Source organism: Miniopterus schreibersii (assembly GCF_964146895.1).
Source record: "Miniopterus schreibersii genome assembly, chromosome: 17".
In the NCBI taxonomy this organism is placed as follows: Eukaryota; Metazoa; Chordata; class Mammalia; order Chiroptera; family Miniopteridae; genus Miniopterus; species Miniopterus schreibersii.
Genome location: NC_138117.1, coordinates 42,539,163 through 42,554,756, shown reverse-complemented (window position 1 = coordinate 42,554,756; position 15,594 = coordinate 42,539,163).

The following is a 15,594-nucleotide window of genomic DNA, read 5'->3' as shown; positions in this document are numbered from 1 at the left end:
GCTAACCCTACCTTCCATCTGTTCCAACTGTCTATGTCCCTCTTGGCCCTGCCTGTGCCATTCCCCTGCTGGAAATGCCCTCCCTTGGCCTCTGCTTCTCCCTTAGCCTGTGTCACCTCCACCTGAATGCTCCTGTGACCACCTCCTCCATTCACTCCACAGCCCCTGCCATAACCCCACTGGCTTGGGTTCATAGAGGTGGTTACTTGGTGCCTGGGCCAAGTGGGGTGCGGCTGAGTAACTTCCCTCTGAGCTTCAGTTTGCTCATCTGTAAAATGGGAGCTAGGAATGGGACCTACAGCGTCTAAGGTACAGTTTCAGAGATAATAGGCTAATGCACTTACACAGGACTGGGCACACAGTAGGTGCTCCAGGGCCTTTGTTTGGGGACCTACAAATGTGGAAGGTCACTAAAGCAGCCATGCTCCCAAATGAGCCAGTGAATTTCAAAAATGTTTCTGGAGCCCGAGTCTGTGCAGAGCTGGACTGTGAAACAGCACACCCTGCCCAGCGCCTCCCAGCTGCCCAGCGGTCCTCCTCACTTAGGGCAGGGCCGAGGGCCACAGCTGGCCAGTCATTTGTGGGCAGACTTCGAGCTAAGAATGGTTGGAAAAAGATCTACAGAGGGCTCACAGTTCATCATACATGACAACTATGTGCACTTCATCTTTCAGTGTCCGCGAATGAAGTTTTTTTTGGAATACAGCCATGCCTATCCCTTTATATACTGTCCAGGGGCTGCCTGCAGAATTGAGCGATTTAACAGGTGAGTATGACCTTCCAAGAAGAAAACGTTTACTCTTTGGCACTATCCAGAGTTTGTTGACCCTGCTCTAGGCAATCTTCACAGTCCCCTGGATAGGTGCTATTAGCCAATGGGGAAACTGAGGCACAGAGGGGTTAACTGGGTCACTTAAGGGCACAGATTGTGCTCCTAGCCATTAGGTACAGAGTGTGCCCCACCCCAGGGGCTCAGAAGTACACAGCAGCCCTGCTCTTCCCAGTGGCACCCCCAGGTCTCAGCAGCTGTCTTTGTTTTGTGGGGTGTGCTGTGCTTTTAAATATTCACGGATCACCCACACTTTACTGGAGGCCTGCATCTGCCAGACATGGTTCTTGGTACTTCAGATACATTCATAAATTATCTTAACAACCTCCCTGTGTTAACTAGCTCAGGCTGCCGTGATCAACCCCATAGGCAGGGTAGCTGGGACCAGGAACATTGAGGGCTTCACCTTTCTGGGGTCCAGGAGTCTGAGATCAAGGTGGCAGCAGGGTTGGCTCCTTTTGAGGCCCCCTGATGAGGGAGAATCTGTTCCAGGCCCCTGTCCTCTGCCCGTAGACGGCTGTCCGCACATTCACATGGTGCTCTCCCTGTGTCCCTGTGTCCAAGTGTCCCCCTCTCATAAGGACGCCAGTCAGATGGGATCAGGGACCACCCTAGTTACCCCACCATCACCAGATCTCCTCTGTAAAGACCCCTCAATTAGTAAGGTCCCACTCTGGGGCCCTGGAGGTTAGCACTCAAACATAGGAATCTGAGTGGCACAATTCAACCCATAACACCCCAGAAGGGAGGATTCACCACCCGATTTTACAGATGAGGGAGGCCCAGCGGTTAGGAAGTGGCCCAGGGCACAGAGGGCCGTGGGATTACCTGGAGGGAGGAGGCTCTGAGGAAGGTGGATCCCAACCTGTGGGTGAATCAAGTTCAGAGCAGTTGTGACGGTCAAATTTCAAAATCTGGATCCTTGCAACAGTTTCCCCCTCCACTGCTAATTGGCTGTGGGCGCCCAGGGGTTATCACTGTCACTTTTCCAGGTCCTGGTGACAGTTCCCACAGATGGGCGCAGTCTGCCCTGCCCGGGGAGCAGCCTTGGCACCTTCCCTCCCAGCCACCCAGCCCCGAGGCCAGGACGCTGCTTTCCTCCTGGCTGTGAGCCCTAGTGTGCCATCTGTAAAACAGGCTGCGGTGAGGATTGGGTTAATGCTTGGGCCACTCCTGGGCCAGGAAACCCCACAGTAAGCTCCAAGGAGCTTTGTGGGGGCGAGTCACTGGGAACCCCACTGCGGACATTCGAGTCTCTAATACTTAGAAAGTCCTGCAGAGGCCTGACTAGCTCTGTTGGAGATGAGCAGGCTCAGAGAGGGGCAGAGAAAGGCAGGCAGGGCTGGGCCTCAGGCTTCTCACCCCCGCCGCTCTCAGGCCCTTTCTTGCCTCCAGATCCGGCAGTGGAGTCAGCCCCCCTGGAAGCCTCTCCAGTGAGCCTTGTCAGCATGCACACTTTGAGCTGGTCTCCCGCTCCCACATCATGGTGGTGGGAAAGCCTCTGGGAGTGAGGCTGCACTTTGGTTTAGTTTGGACGGGTGGAGAGATTGGGGCATTCTGGCAGAAGGAGCAGCTAGGATTGGCAGTGTGGGCAACCACTGACAGTGGCCCCTCTCTGGGCACCCTCATAGTGCAAATGGGGAGCCTCAGAAGCCCTCACCCCACCCACTCTGGCTCCAGCCCTCCCAGTGTACTGCCTGGCTTTGAGCAGATCCCCAGGCCTCGATATTTTTGCACATGCTGTTCCTTCTGCTGGAACACTTCCCCCCATCTTGTCTGTTAATAGAGATCCCTCCTGACCATCTGACTCAGCACCACTCACCCCAGGAGGCCCCCCTGCGCCCTCCCTGTAGTAACATAAATAGCACCAAGCCCTGGCTGTGCCTTGCCTGTGTCCTATACAACACTGGCTTGTTTCAGAGATGAGGAAACTGAGGCACGGAGCACCAAGTCACTCAAGTGGTAGCCAAGAGCCATGTGAACTAGGCCAAGCCCCTGTGGCGTGACCTTCTCCTTGAGTTTTCTAGCTCCTGGAGCCCTGTTTCTTCAGTCACAGACGGGTCAGTGCGGCCCGTGGAAATGGAACTTTTGTCAGTGGCAGGTCCCACACCGTGCCCCGTGGGCCAGCAGAGCTAAGCCATGAGGCCTCAGCATCTCCTCTGGGAAGTGGGCTTGCAGCAGCTCTGTCTCAGGTTGCTACTGGGGATGACAGGGGACATGAGGTAGGCTCAGGCAGGACCGGGCTGGTTTCTTGTTGCTTTTCTGCCATTCTCCTGAGTTCAACAGTGAGGACCTGCCAAAAAAAATGCTCCACAAACCGCACTCTGCCCCAAAGAGCTCAGAGTCAGACACCAGCTGCGCACAGCCACCTGCGCCGTGGTCACCCAGGGACCGGGCCGAATGCTCGAATTTCTCCATCAGCCTCAAGGAGCCTGAGAAGCTTTTAGAAGGAGTTCAGGCCTTGGCCTTGAGACTGAAGAGTTTGCCTCTCTCAGCCGTCTCCACCACGCTTGCCTGCTTTGAAGGCATTCCACGTGAACAATCTCTTACAACTTCCCACAAGTCCTGTGGCCAGATGGGGAAAATGAGGCTCAGCTAGGGGCAGGCCAGCAGCCCAGGCTGTGGGCATGTCCACCACTCCTCCCACCCACTGTTGGCAGAGCCTGGGGAAGGGTCACCGTGTCCTTGAAGGGTCTCGAAGAGCAAGCAGAGGCCTCGTTCAGGTGACTCCAGGATACTCGGCTGACTCCAGAGCCAGCAGGGATCCCACCGGGATAAGGAGGACCCCCCTCAAGCCTTCCTGGAGCCTTGCGTGTGGCCGGCACCTCACTCATTAGTCCTCCCGGCCCACGGGTGGTACTGTCAGAGTTCCCTTCATACACGTGAAGAGGCTGAGGCAGTGGGATCGCAATGCCCCACTGTGGTGAGTGTTGAAGCCAGGATTTCAAGTGGCAAAAAGGAGTGGGTAGTTGAATGCCCCATGCTGGGGAGCAGGCCAGCACCCCAAAAAGAAGGGCCGCTGAAGACTTCCCAGGGCTGCTGCTGGGCTCAGGGGTCCGCAGGGCCCTAAGTACAGATGGAAAATGGGCCCTCCAACAGATGCTGTGTGGGGTTCATGGGTGGAGAATGGATGGAGCAGTGACCTTGGCTTGTGGGGACACTGCTGGGGCCCAGGTGCAGCAGTAAGGAGGGTCTCATCAGCCCAGATAGTTTCTAGTTTTCTGAAGTTGCCTAACCCTCAGGCCCAGGGCAGACTCTCAGAGGACAGCAGCATCAGAAGCAGGTGCCCAAGGAAAGAGGCCGGAGACAAAAGCCAAGCAGAGGCCTGTGCCAGCTCTCACTTATGCCTCAGGAGAATGGTGTGGATCCGAGGGTGTGCAGGTGATCAAGGGATATGATGGCATGTGTGTGAGGTGGGAGGTGTGCGGGTGCTCCAGTGGGGCGTGGCTCTTTGGGCACATGTAGGTGACTGTGTGTGGCAGCCAGGTGTGGTGTGACACGTTTGTGCATGCACGTGGGTGTGAATGTGTTCACCTGTATGTCTGCAGGCAGAGTGTGTTCGTGTGGGTCTAGATCCCCATCTCGTGTCCCAGAGGGCCCCCTACTTGAAACTGAGGCAAGGAGTGGGGAGCAGGTTGTCCGACTTCACAGCTAGCAGAGGGCCAAGGGACTTCTGATTCCAGTCCATGCCTTTTGACCCCACTGTGAAAGTAGGGGGCTGAGCCTGTTAGGGCCAGGTGCTGGGCCTCCACTCAGAGCCATTACTCCTAAGAGTGCTCCCCCGGCTTCTGTGAGATGTGTTCATTGCCTAAAGTTGCAGGTGTGAAAACTGAGGCCCCAGCCAGCAACATGACCTGTCCACGTCACAGACTGGGCTGTGTCTGGGGTGGGGTTCTCCATGCACACCTGCTTGGGTCTGGGGAGGCCTGGACAGCAGAACTCACCTGCAAGGCTGGCAGGTTTGAGGTTTTGCCCAGCTCCTCAAACCCCGTGCTCTACAGAGACTAAGGAAGGTACCCCAAGGGTCCACAACCCCTGTGGCCACAGCAGACTCTAAAAGTCCCTGGTCATAGAGCCAGTGGGAAGGCAGCACAAGCTGGCTCCCCAGGCATGGGGTGCGGGCAGGGCCAAACCAACCCAGCAGGTTGGGCGGGAACTGGGTGGGCCCCGTTCCATCCCAGCACCCCACCCATGCAGGACGAGGGTGACCTTATTCCTGACCCTGAAGATAGCCTGGGGTGAAGGACAGAGGGTTCAGAGCTCTGCTGTCACCTGCAATGGGACCAGGCCAGCACGCAGCTCTCAGCCTTGGTTCTGCATCAAGCTATGGAGATCAGAATACAGTCCCAAGTACAGGGTGAGGCTCAGATGAGCGAAGGGATGGAAAGGGTTTGGCATAGAGTAACTACTCAATCAACGCCAGCCGTTGTGAATTAAGGCTCACATGACACTATGTCTATTAAACATCGAGCAGGAGTGGGGGCAGCAGCCAGGGCACTCTGGGGACCTGGGAGAGTGCTGGGGCAGGACCCATCAGCACCCAGATTACCCAGCGGTCTCTGCATTCCAATGCAGTGCACCCCTACCCAGGGACCTCTGCACAGCACCCACTTCCTATTTGTTTGTTTGTTTGTTTGTTTTTGTTAAGTAGTTTTATTTACTTGCAGCGATCAGCTTCCATTCCCGATGGTCCTGACAGTTCTTGGGGTTTGGAGCTCCAGCTCTGGGGTGGGCCTGTCTGGAGTCCAGCCCTGGTTCTTCCCAATGGCTGGGTGGCTTTGGATGCATCACTGAACTGCTCTGGGCCTTGGTTTCCTCATCTGAGCAAAGGGAACAGTGGTGGCACCTGGTCCAATGAAATGGGCTCCTTGGGGTCAAATGAGTCTTTGGAGCTGTACAGCCCCAGCCCAAAGTACCTCCAACCCTGCCTGCACTCCCAGTATCCCTGCTGTTGGGCCTCAGTTTCCCCTCCTCTCGGCTTGTCTGGAGGCAGCCCTGCCCCTCTGAGAGCCCTGCTGTCACCCCAGAGCCCTGGCTCAGACCAGTGGCTGCCCTCAGGTGGGGCAGGGGCACATGAGCCAGGCTGTGGACAGGTTCTAGAGGAGCTGCTGGCCTGGTCCAGGGGCCTGGTGTCAGAGAACGGATCTGTTTTCATTGTGTTTGGAGAAGATGACTCTTCGGCTCTGTGAGAGTGGGTGTAAAGTGGGCCAGGCGTAAGGCCAAGGCTGAGGTCTGGGGGAGGTGGGAGGCCAGGGTCCCTGCTCAGGCGTGCACACTTCTGCATGGATGGCAGAGCAGAGGGCCAGAAGGTCCTGTAGGCCAAGACTTGAATGCTCAAGGTGGGGAGGGGGAGCCCTCAAGGCTACAATGACTTGGCCAATTGGACAAGCACCCAGAGACAGTGTCTGGCTGGGAGCCCCATGATTGAGTTCTGTGTGTGTCCCAGGCCCCCACTGTGTGTCCCTTGCTGACAGTGGTCCTCCCAAGGCAGTCCACACCCTTGCTGCCCTGGCCTCCACCCATCCGCCCCCTTCCCAACAGCCATGCTTGTCTGTGTCACCCACTCTCATTGCTTCCAATTGTCTTCTGTGTTCAGGTCCACCCAAGGTGGGTGGCCTCTGGGGCAGGGCATACCCACCAAAGCAATCACATTGTCACCTAGGGGGAACTGGCAGGGGCTGCCTCCAAGCCTGTGGCAAGGGTGGCTTTCTGTCCAAAGAGGCTACCTGCAGTTCACTGTCTGATGCCTGACCCCTGTTTATCCACAGCTGCCCCAGCACCTGCTACTGGCCAAGCTCACCTTGGCAACCAGACGCCCTTGCTCTAAGCTGACCAGCCTCCGAGTCTTTGCTAAGCAGCACCCTCTGCCCCCCTGCCCACTCCGTCACATGAACCAGTCGTCAAACCTCCTCCTCCAGGAAGCCTGAGTCCTGAGTGGAAATTCATCCCTGGTGCTTTCCAGGTCCCAGAGTATCGATGGAGTCTGGACTGAGTCACCCTGGAGATGGGAGCTTCTTTAGGGCTAAGCGACCCTTGATCCTGAAACACCTACAATAGTGCCTGGCACAGAGTAGGTGCTTCTTAAATGAAAGAGAGAGAGATGAATGGGGCTGAACTGTGCAGAGAAGAGACCTTAGTCCACCGCAGGGTGGTACCTGCCTCACTGTCTGCACGAGCGCCAGCCCCACGCTGATTTCTGCTGTCAGAGTCCTGATGCCACTCAGAGACTAGTCCCAGTCCTCGTCACAGACTGAGACCGGAGCCACACTGAATTCTGAATCTGAGTGACACACTAAACCCTCACCCGGGTCACAGGCTGAACCCTGGCCTTGCTCGTGGGCAGGGGCTTGGCACTTGTCACACACTGAGCCCTGGTTCTTGTTCATGTTTGGAGACCTAACCTTATTCGGACATGGAACCCTGACCCTGATTATACATTAAGCCCTGAACCTACCTGCAAGTTATCTGACCGTGGTTTTACGGACTGAACCCTGACCCTGTGTGCTCCCTGCCTGAGCCTGACCCTGTTGTCTGAGTCTGACTCTGCACCTGCTCCGCCCCTTCCTCGGCAAGCAGCTGGGGCAAGAGGTCTCTGTTCAGGTCCACCCTGCTACCTAGCTCTAAGCCCCAGAGCAGGGTCTAGGGGTGGCTTCCCGGGACTGCAGACTAAGGAGGGGCCGAACCTCCCTCTTTTCTCTTGCTTCCAGCTGCCTCCACCCTGCCCAGCCACCCGGAGAAGCATCACCTCAGCCTCCGTGCTGCTCCCTCCCCGCCTCCCAGCCTGCTGCCAAGGGGATGACCCTGGGAACAGGCCCCAACACTTGGAGCTCCTTGGAGCCAGAAGAGCTGAGTAAACACCATGGAACACAGGCCTCCTGGCACCACCGCCTGGGGAAATGGGGTCAGCCCTCAGCAGCCTGTCATTCTTGGCTTTGGGCTCCAGTCACCCCCGGCAACTTCTCTTGAACTGTCCTGCCTCAGGGTCAGACAATACCGACCCTGCTGCAGGCAGTCACCTAACAGGGCTACCACCCTTGGTCCAAAATGACCCACCTCCAGCCATGACAATGGCCCTCAACTCCATTATCAGCACTTCACCTTCTTTGGGTTCAGCGCTCTCCCACCTCTGTTTTTTTAAACAACAAACCACTATTTGTAAAGCACTCATCATGTCCCCACCTAGACCAGTGCGAGTTGATCACCTCAGTGCGGCTGCGGTGAATGAGTGAGGGCTGGCTCCGCTCCCACACTTCCCAGAGTCTGGGCAGTGAGATCCCAGCACCCCATATTACAGGTGAGAAAACTGAGGCTAAAGGAGGCTTAGACAAGCTTTCACCCCTTGTAATAACTCCATTCCTGCCTCCCATGGCCCATCCAGCAGACAGTCCTGTGGCCTCAGTGTTTATCTGGTATCCAGCCACCACTCCCCTCATCATCACCTTCAGCTCCCCCCCAGCACTGTCACGGAAGCACTGTGGTCCCTGCTCTGCCCTTCAGTCGTTCTCCAGGCACCTGCCTGAAAGACCCAGCAAGACAGTAAATCGGCTGTGCCCCTCCTTTGCCCAGACCCTCCTGAGTCCACTCCCACTGGGAGGCCTTCCTAGCCACTTGCAGTGGAGAGCAGCACCCCTCCCATCCTCCGTCCTCAGTTTTATTTTTCTCAGTGGTGTTTCTAACCATGGGCTCCTACCATTGCTTCATTGCTATGTACCCCACTAGAATGCAAGCCCCTTGAGAGCAAGGACGTAGTCTGTTTGCATCACACATGCTCACGGAGCCCCGGGCACCTCATGGACGATCTGTACTTTTTGTGTTCACAAATGAGCACGTGAATGCACGTATGGAAGGCAGAAGAAACAGGACGCCCTATTTCGGCTAGTATCTAGGGGGTGCTGTTTCCTCTGTGACCTGGGGAGGGGGGCAACCTCCCCTAACTTGTTGTGTTACTCGTTCATTTTCTGCCTCCCCGCTAGGGTGTGGATTCCAGGAGGAGGGAATGGTGTTGGTTTGTTTCTATCGCTGGTTCCCCAGCACCTGGCACAGCGTGGGTGCTGTCACATTTACTGAAGGGATGCATGAGTGGAAATCACATAGGCCAGACTTGGATACCTAGAGAGGTCTCAGGAAGTGTTAGCCATTGGTGCAGTTATACCCCGACATGAGCTCATGCCCTTTTCTCACCTCTTGGGTCCCCACCTGCGAAATGGGTTCAAGAACCATCTGACCCTGTAGTGTTCCTGTGAGGTTCCAATGAGACCATGGACAGGAAAAGTGCTTTGTAAAGTGTAGATTGCTCTGTAAATGGTGATTCAGGACATAATCAAAGTCCAGCTTTACTATTGCCATATGCTGGGGGAAGCAGAAATTACCATGCACTGGGGCGGTCTGGGAGGGCTTCCTGGAGGAGGTGTACAAGGGACTGGCAGTCCCAAGGGGGAGGGAGGGGACTGCTGGCAGGAGAAAGAGTGTGAGCAAAGGCAGGAGAAGAGAGAGTTGACCCAGAGGGATGAGAGGGCTGAGAGGGCTGCGAGCCAAGCAGGGGTGGGGTTAGAAGTCTGCAGCTGGATGACTGACTGGGGACCATGGACTGACCAGAGCACCCCAGGGGCCCACCCTGCTTTTGCTGACGTCAGCAGGTGTGGCCTACTCCAGGGGCCCTGGGTGGGGTGTCCCCACACATCACCTGCCTTTACCCTTCATTCTAAGAAGCTCTGCCAGATGCCCCACCCTGTCACCTGCCATAGGTGGCTGGCTCCCCACCTCCTCTCCAGGTCACCCTGGTCATTTGGTTCAGGGCTGAGCTGAAGGGGACCCTATCCTCCCTCCATCACTGTCCTGACAGCTGGACTCAAGATGCCAGCCAAGTGGACACTGCAGCTTCCCACTCTGACTGACAGTCAGGGAGCTCCTTGCAAGCCCTGTGACCTTGGGTGGAGGGCACCAGGACTCAGAGCCAGGTGGCCTGGGTTCCAATCCCAGCTAGGCTATATACCCACTGCATGACATGGGGCCTGCCACCTTACCTCTCTGAGCTGTCATTTCTTCCAGCAGACAGGGACACGAATGCTCTGAGCACACAGCTACTGTGGATATAGGTGACCTTGATCAGCTGGGACCCAAGCTAGTGCTCAGTTCCTCACAGCAATCATCCTTGACCATCTGCAGTCTCCCGAGTCCACCCAGGCAAGCATGAGCTCTGGACCCAGGCATTCATTTTATGGACGAGATCACTACAGTACAGAGAAGCAAAGAGATTGTTCATAGCCCGAACCGAGCATGGGGCTGGAGAGGGAGGGGTTGAGTTGGGACTGGAACCCAGACAGTCTAGTGCTCCACCCCAGGATTCCTGAATCCCTGGACACCGGTGCCCCTTTCTGCCAGTGTGAAGGCTGCCCCACACTTGGGGGCTCCTGCAGGGATAGCTTCCATAAGGACTTGGTCGGGAGGAAGCCCTGGCACCAGTCATTCTGTGTCCTAGGTCAGGAAGGGGAGTGAGGGGCTGGAGGTCCAGCCATGGTGTGCATGTGTGTGTGCCTGCTGTAAGGCTTTCTGAACCCTCAGCAGGGCTCCACTGTCTCAAGTAAGTGCCTCCCCGTGACACTAGGCCACATGAGCCCTCATCAGCCACAGATTCCTTTAGGGGTTAGCATTGCCCACTTTTTAAGAAGCAAACACCCTGAGGGAGAAGGGGAGAGGGAAAGGCAGACGTCTGTTTGAGGGCAGGGAGAGAGCTGGGAGGGGCAGGGGAAGGGGAAAGGACCCACGGGGCCTGTAGAGATTATAGGATGGCAGCTGCCATCGCCTGCACCAGAGTGTGAGCCCTATCGCCGTGATGCAGTCAGTCACACATCTGCTTTCTCGTCTCCTCCCCGGCCGCTGCCCACCCCTCACCCCTTCACCAGCATGGACATCCACTACCTCACCGGGCACCCCCATCGGACTCCCTCACCCTCAGGAATGAGGCCAATTTCAGTAGCTGGCACCTGAGGCTCCTCCAATCTGGCTGAAGTCAGGGTCCTATTTTACTCTTTTATTTATTCTACATGCTTAATTGTAGAACATAAAACAGCTACAGAAAAAGGCATTGCATGGTGACACACACGTGTCTGCCCACCCGGGAGTGAAGCCTGCTGCTCTTGTCAGCTCACCTTCCCGTACATGGCCTGTCCCAGCCCCGGCCCTGCTCATCTTGTCCTAAACAGGTATATTCTAGCTTCAGGCCTTTGCCCAGGCCGCACCACGGCCAGAAGGCACTCCTCATTCCAGGTGAAAAATCTGCCCAGCTCTCTCCTGGGGAACATCCTGGGTCTGCTCAGCCTGGGAGGGTGAATGCTAAGCCCTCAGCCACAGGTGGCCTTCTTGGCCTTGTGGCCAGTTACTGAGTGGCTCTGTGTTGGGTGGGCCCTGCACACCCTTCCCTCAGGTACTTACTCATGCTCTAGACACAAGTGTTCTGTCTACTCACAGACAAGGAACCAGGGACAGGAGGTAGTGGAATGGCTTGGAAGGAGCCCCAACTTCCAGTGAGACACACCTATGACCCCAGGTATCCATCAGACCCAGGTAGCTGTGCTGCCCCAAGTGGCCATATGACCCTGGGTCACCTTATGACCAAGTAGCCATATGACTCCTGGCAATTGTATGACTCCAGGTTCCTCCTTGGAAAGCCAGATAATCGTATGACCCTCCAAGTGGCCATATGACCCTGAGAGAACTTATGATCCCAGAAAGCTGTATGACCCCAAGGGGTTGCGTGACCCTGGGAAGCTGTATGACCTCAGGGAGCCTGACGCTCTCTTGGCAATCTGAGCACCTGGAAGTCCTGCTGTGGATTTGTCTGCCTTGGGGCTGAGCCGCCGCAGCCCCAGGACACCTGTTCAGACATTGTTCTCTCAGGTCTTAAGTTTTGTCATGGGCAATTGCGGGGGCTTGGTTTTGCTTAAGATCTGGGATCTGCAGGGTGTGGGCCCACCTGGAGCTCACAGACATTAGGTATTTTCCCCAAGGTCACCCAGCAGGAAATTGCAGAGCTGGAATTCTGCTCCTGTGCCCTCTGCTCTCTCCACCACACCTGAAATGGGCTCATAGGGAAGTGGGAGGAGGGGAGGAGGAACAGCTGTCAGGTAGACACAACTGGAGATCAGCACCCTGAGAAAGTGTGAGTGTGTGTGTGTGTGTGTGTGTGTGTGTGTGTGGCCTGCCTGGCTCAGAGAAGGTGCTCAGACCTATCTGGTGATAAATGAGCATGCCAATTGAGAGATTGGGGATTTGCAAAAGTTTATTTTAAAAAGTGTTTGTTGCTTCAAAAACAAAGGAGAGATTTCCAAACAAGCATAAAAGGTGTCCTGTAAAGGGAGTGTCCAGCTGGGACACTGCCTCATCTTCTAGACTCTTTCCCCCTCTTCCTTGGGCCCCTAAAGAGATCCCGCAAGGCATGGAAGGGGCCTCAAATGAAGGAGTGGGTTTATTGTTTTTAATCACAGTAAAACCCAGCTGTCCCCGTTGACTGAGTTCCTCCCCTGTCAATGGCTTGCAGTTATGTACACAGTAGTCCCCCTCATCCACAGGGATACATCCCAATATCCCCAGTGGCTGCCTGAAACCAAGCCCTATATATACTGTTTGTTTTGTTTTTTTAATCCTCAACTGAGGATATTTTTTCCATTGCTTTTCAAAGAGAATGGAAGGGAGAGAGAGAGAAACATCCATGTGAGAGACATAGCATTTGGTCGCCTCCTGCATGTACTCCAACCAGGGCAGAACCTGCAACCGAGGTACATGCCCTTGGCTGGAATCGAACCTGGGACCCTTCGGTCTGCAGGCTGACATTGTAACCACTGAACCAAACTGGCCAGGGCCATATTGTTTTTTCCTATACATACAAACCTATGTTAAGGTGTAATTTATAAATTAGGCACAGTAAGAGATTAACAGCAGTGACTAATAATAAAATAGAACAATTATAAGTTACTTGATAACTTGGTAATGAGGGCGACTTGAACACACTTAGCCACAATTGATCTGGTTACGGAGAAGGCTGCTAAGTGACTAGCAGGCAGGGGGCAGCTACAGGTGGATACACTGGTCAAAGGGATGATTTACATCCCCAGGGGGACTGAGGGAGATGGTGCGCAATTTCATCACGCTACTCAAAATGGTGTGCAATTGGAAATCTATAAATTGTTTCTGAAATTTTCCAGTTCATATTTTCGGACTGTGGTATGACTTCAGGTAACCGAAACCATGAAAGAGAAATCATGGATAAGGGGTGACTCCTGTACTAATTCATCTACCTCTCATACCAGCCTATCATTCTTCTCTTTTGGAAGCTGGGGTACTCAGGGCCAGGGGGCTGAGTGACCTGCCCAAGGTCAGAGAGCTGGTCAACGGCAGGGCTGAGGTTTCAGCCCCTGAATGCAGCTCTGTGTCTGTGCCCCTGAGCACCACCCTCTTCAGGTTAGATCCTCTCCATTTCACAGGTTCAGGTTCATTTACAGTGAGGTCAAAGTTCAAACCTAGGCCCTATAATCCCAAATCTATCTGCTGATTGCCCCTTCACTTCCCAAACCCCTACCTGCCACAATCCTGCTCCTCCCTCTCCTCTCTCCCAGACCAGCATTTCCATTTGTCCCTGCCTCCTGGCATCAGCAGGGTCAGGGGTGCTAAAGGTCACAGGGTCCTCATCCCTTCTGCTGCAGGGGCCTGAACCCAGAGGGTCACAGGACAAAAATGGAAACTCTTGACCCACGTAGGCACATGACTGTAGGAAACTCCTAGAGTGCTGGGTCTGGCCCTCATCAAGTGCCAGACCTCATTAAAGTTGGCTCATGTTATTTCAGGGGTGTGTGGACCTGCAGAGTCTCTCCATGGGCCCTTGTTCAGAAATTCCTTGACTCTCTCTCTGTCTCCCTCTCCATCCAAACATGTCTGCAGCCCCACAATGGGCAGGCTCTGGGCTGCAGCAGTGAACCTGACCTGGGACCAGCCCCTTGGATAGAACTTGCAGACCACTGGGGAGACAGACGATGCCCAGTTACAGTCCAGAATGAGGGGTCTTGGCATCGATCTGTGAACAGTGGAGCACCTCAGAGCTCATGGGAGTAAGCCACTGAGTCCTTTGAGGCAGGACACCCAGAAGGGCTTCTTGGAGGAGGCAATTCCTGGCAGACCTCCAGAAACGGTTGAGGTTACAGTCTTACTCGTCCTTAGGCCATGGGAGTCCAAGGATGAAAGGGACGTGCCCCTGTTCCAAGGGCCCACAGGTGTGGGGAGAAGGCAAGGCTGCACAGCAGTGATGAAGACATCGTCATGCCCGCCTCTCCACAGGCACCCTGGGGGCGACATACTTACAAAAGAGCACACAAGCTCCACAATTTGGGGGGCCCTTGTTGAAAATTACTAAGAATTTAAAACAGTGACAGTGGACCGGGCGTGGAGCTCTTCTGAGCACGGGGCCTGTGAGACTGCCCAGGTTGCACACCTGTAACAGTTAAGTGTCCAGGCAGGCCCTGCTCTGGGGCCAGCCCAGAATCCAGGGCGAGAGGACTTCCAACATGTCAAGCACTCTCTTCATAGGACCGGGAGCTTAGCCCTTCAAAGATGGGGTAAGGCAAAGCTGTGTAGGGGCCCTGGGGCCCCCATTCTCAGGCTGCACTGGGCAGCTGGATAGTGGGGCTACAGGCCACGGACACATCTTATCCGTTGTGGCAGTTGGCTGGGGCTGCTGCAACAGTATACCAGAGTCTGGGCAGCTCAAACGTTCAACACTTATTTCTCCCAGTTCTGGGGGCTGGCAAACCCGAGATCAGGGTGCCAGCCAGCATGGTCAGGTTCTTGGGGGCCTTCCTCCTGGTTATGTTCTTACAATGGCCTTCCATGGTGTGTGTGTGCACAGAGAAGGAAGCAAGCTCCTTCACATCTCTTCCTATAAGGGCACTAATCCCATCAGGGGGCTCCACCATCCTGACCTAATTACTTTCCAAAGGCCCCACCTTCAAATACCATTTCTTTGGCATTAGGGTTCAACATGAATTTTGGAAGGGACACAAACATGCAGTCCACAACATCCTTCTTGGTGGAGGCAGGTGGATGGAGTGCTGGTAGAGTGGCCCTGCCCAGGGTCCATGTATACATGTGCACGCATACATGTATACACACATATACATGCACACATGCAGTGTTCAGGCACATGTACATTGGGGCCATGCTTTTCCTAACTTTGTTCTCTGTCCAATCTCTATGTCAAACTTCAGGTTACGTAAGTAAATTAATCTGATGTTTCCACATCTCTGGCTAAGAACCTGCCTTCTGCAGTTCATTCACATGAAAGAGTATGCATACACTTTTATATATGCATTCAGCTATTTTTCCAGAAGCATTCATGGAGCGCCAGCTGCGAGTCAGATCCTGTTCTGGGCTCTGTGGCCACAATGGCCAGTGAGCCTTCCCTTATCTACATGCATTTTCCATTCTACCATGGGACCCTTAAGGAGAGAGAGCGGATTTTGTTGCCAGCTCTAGTCAAAGCATCTGGCATGGTACATGGCACATAGTAGGCACTCAGTAGTTGGTTAGTGAGCGACTAAAAATGAAGAAGATGCAACAAATACAAACAATTACTGTTTAGCAAATAATTAAACACACTTATTAAGTCCTTACTGTGTTCCTTACTGTATCAAGTTTTTTCAAAAAGCATTTATTTAATCCTCCAGACAACGTGTGAGCTAGGGGTTATTAGAAGGCTCATTTTTAGCTGAGAACTCAGG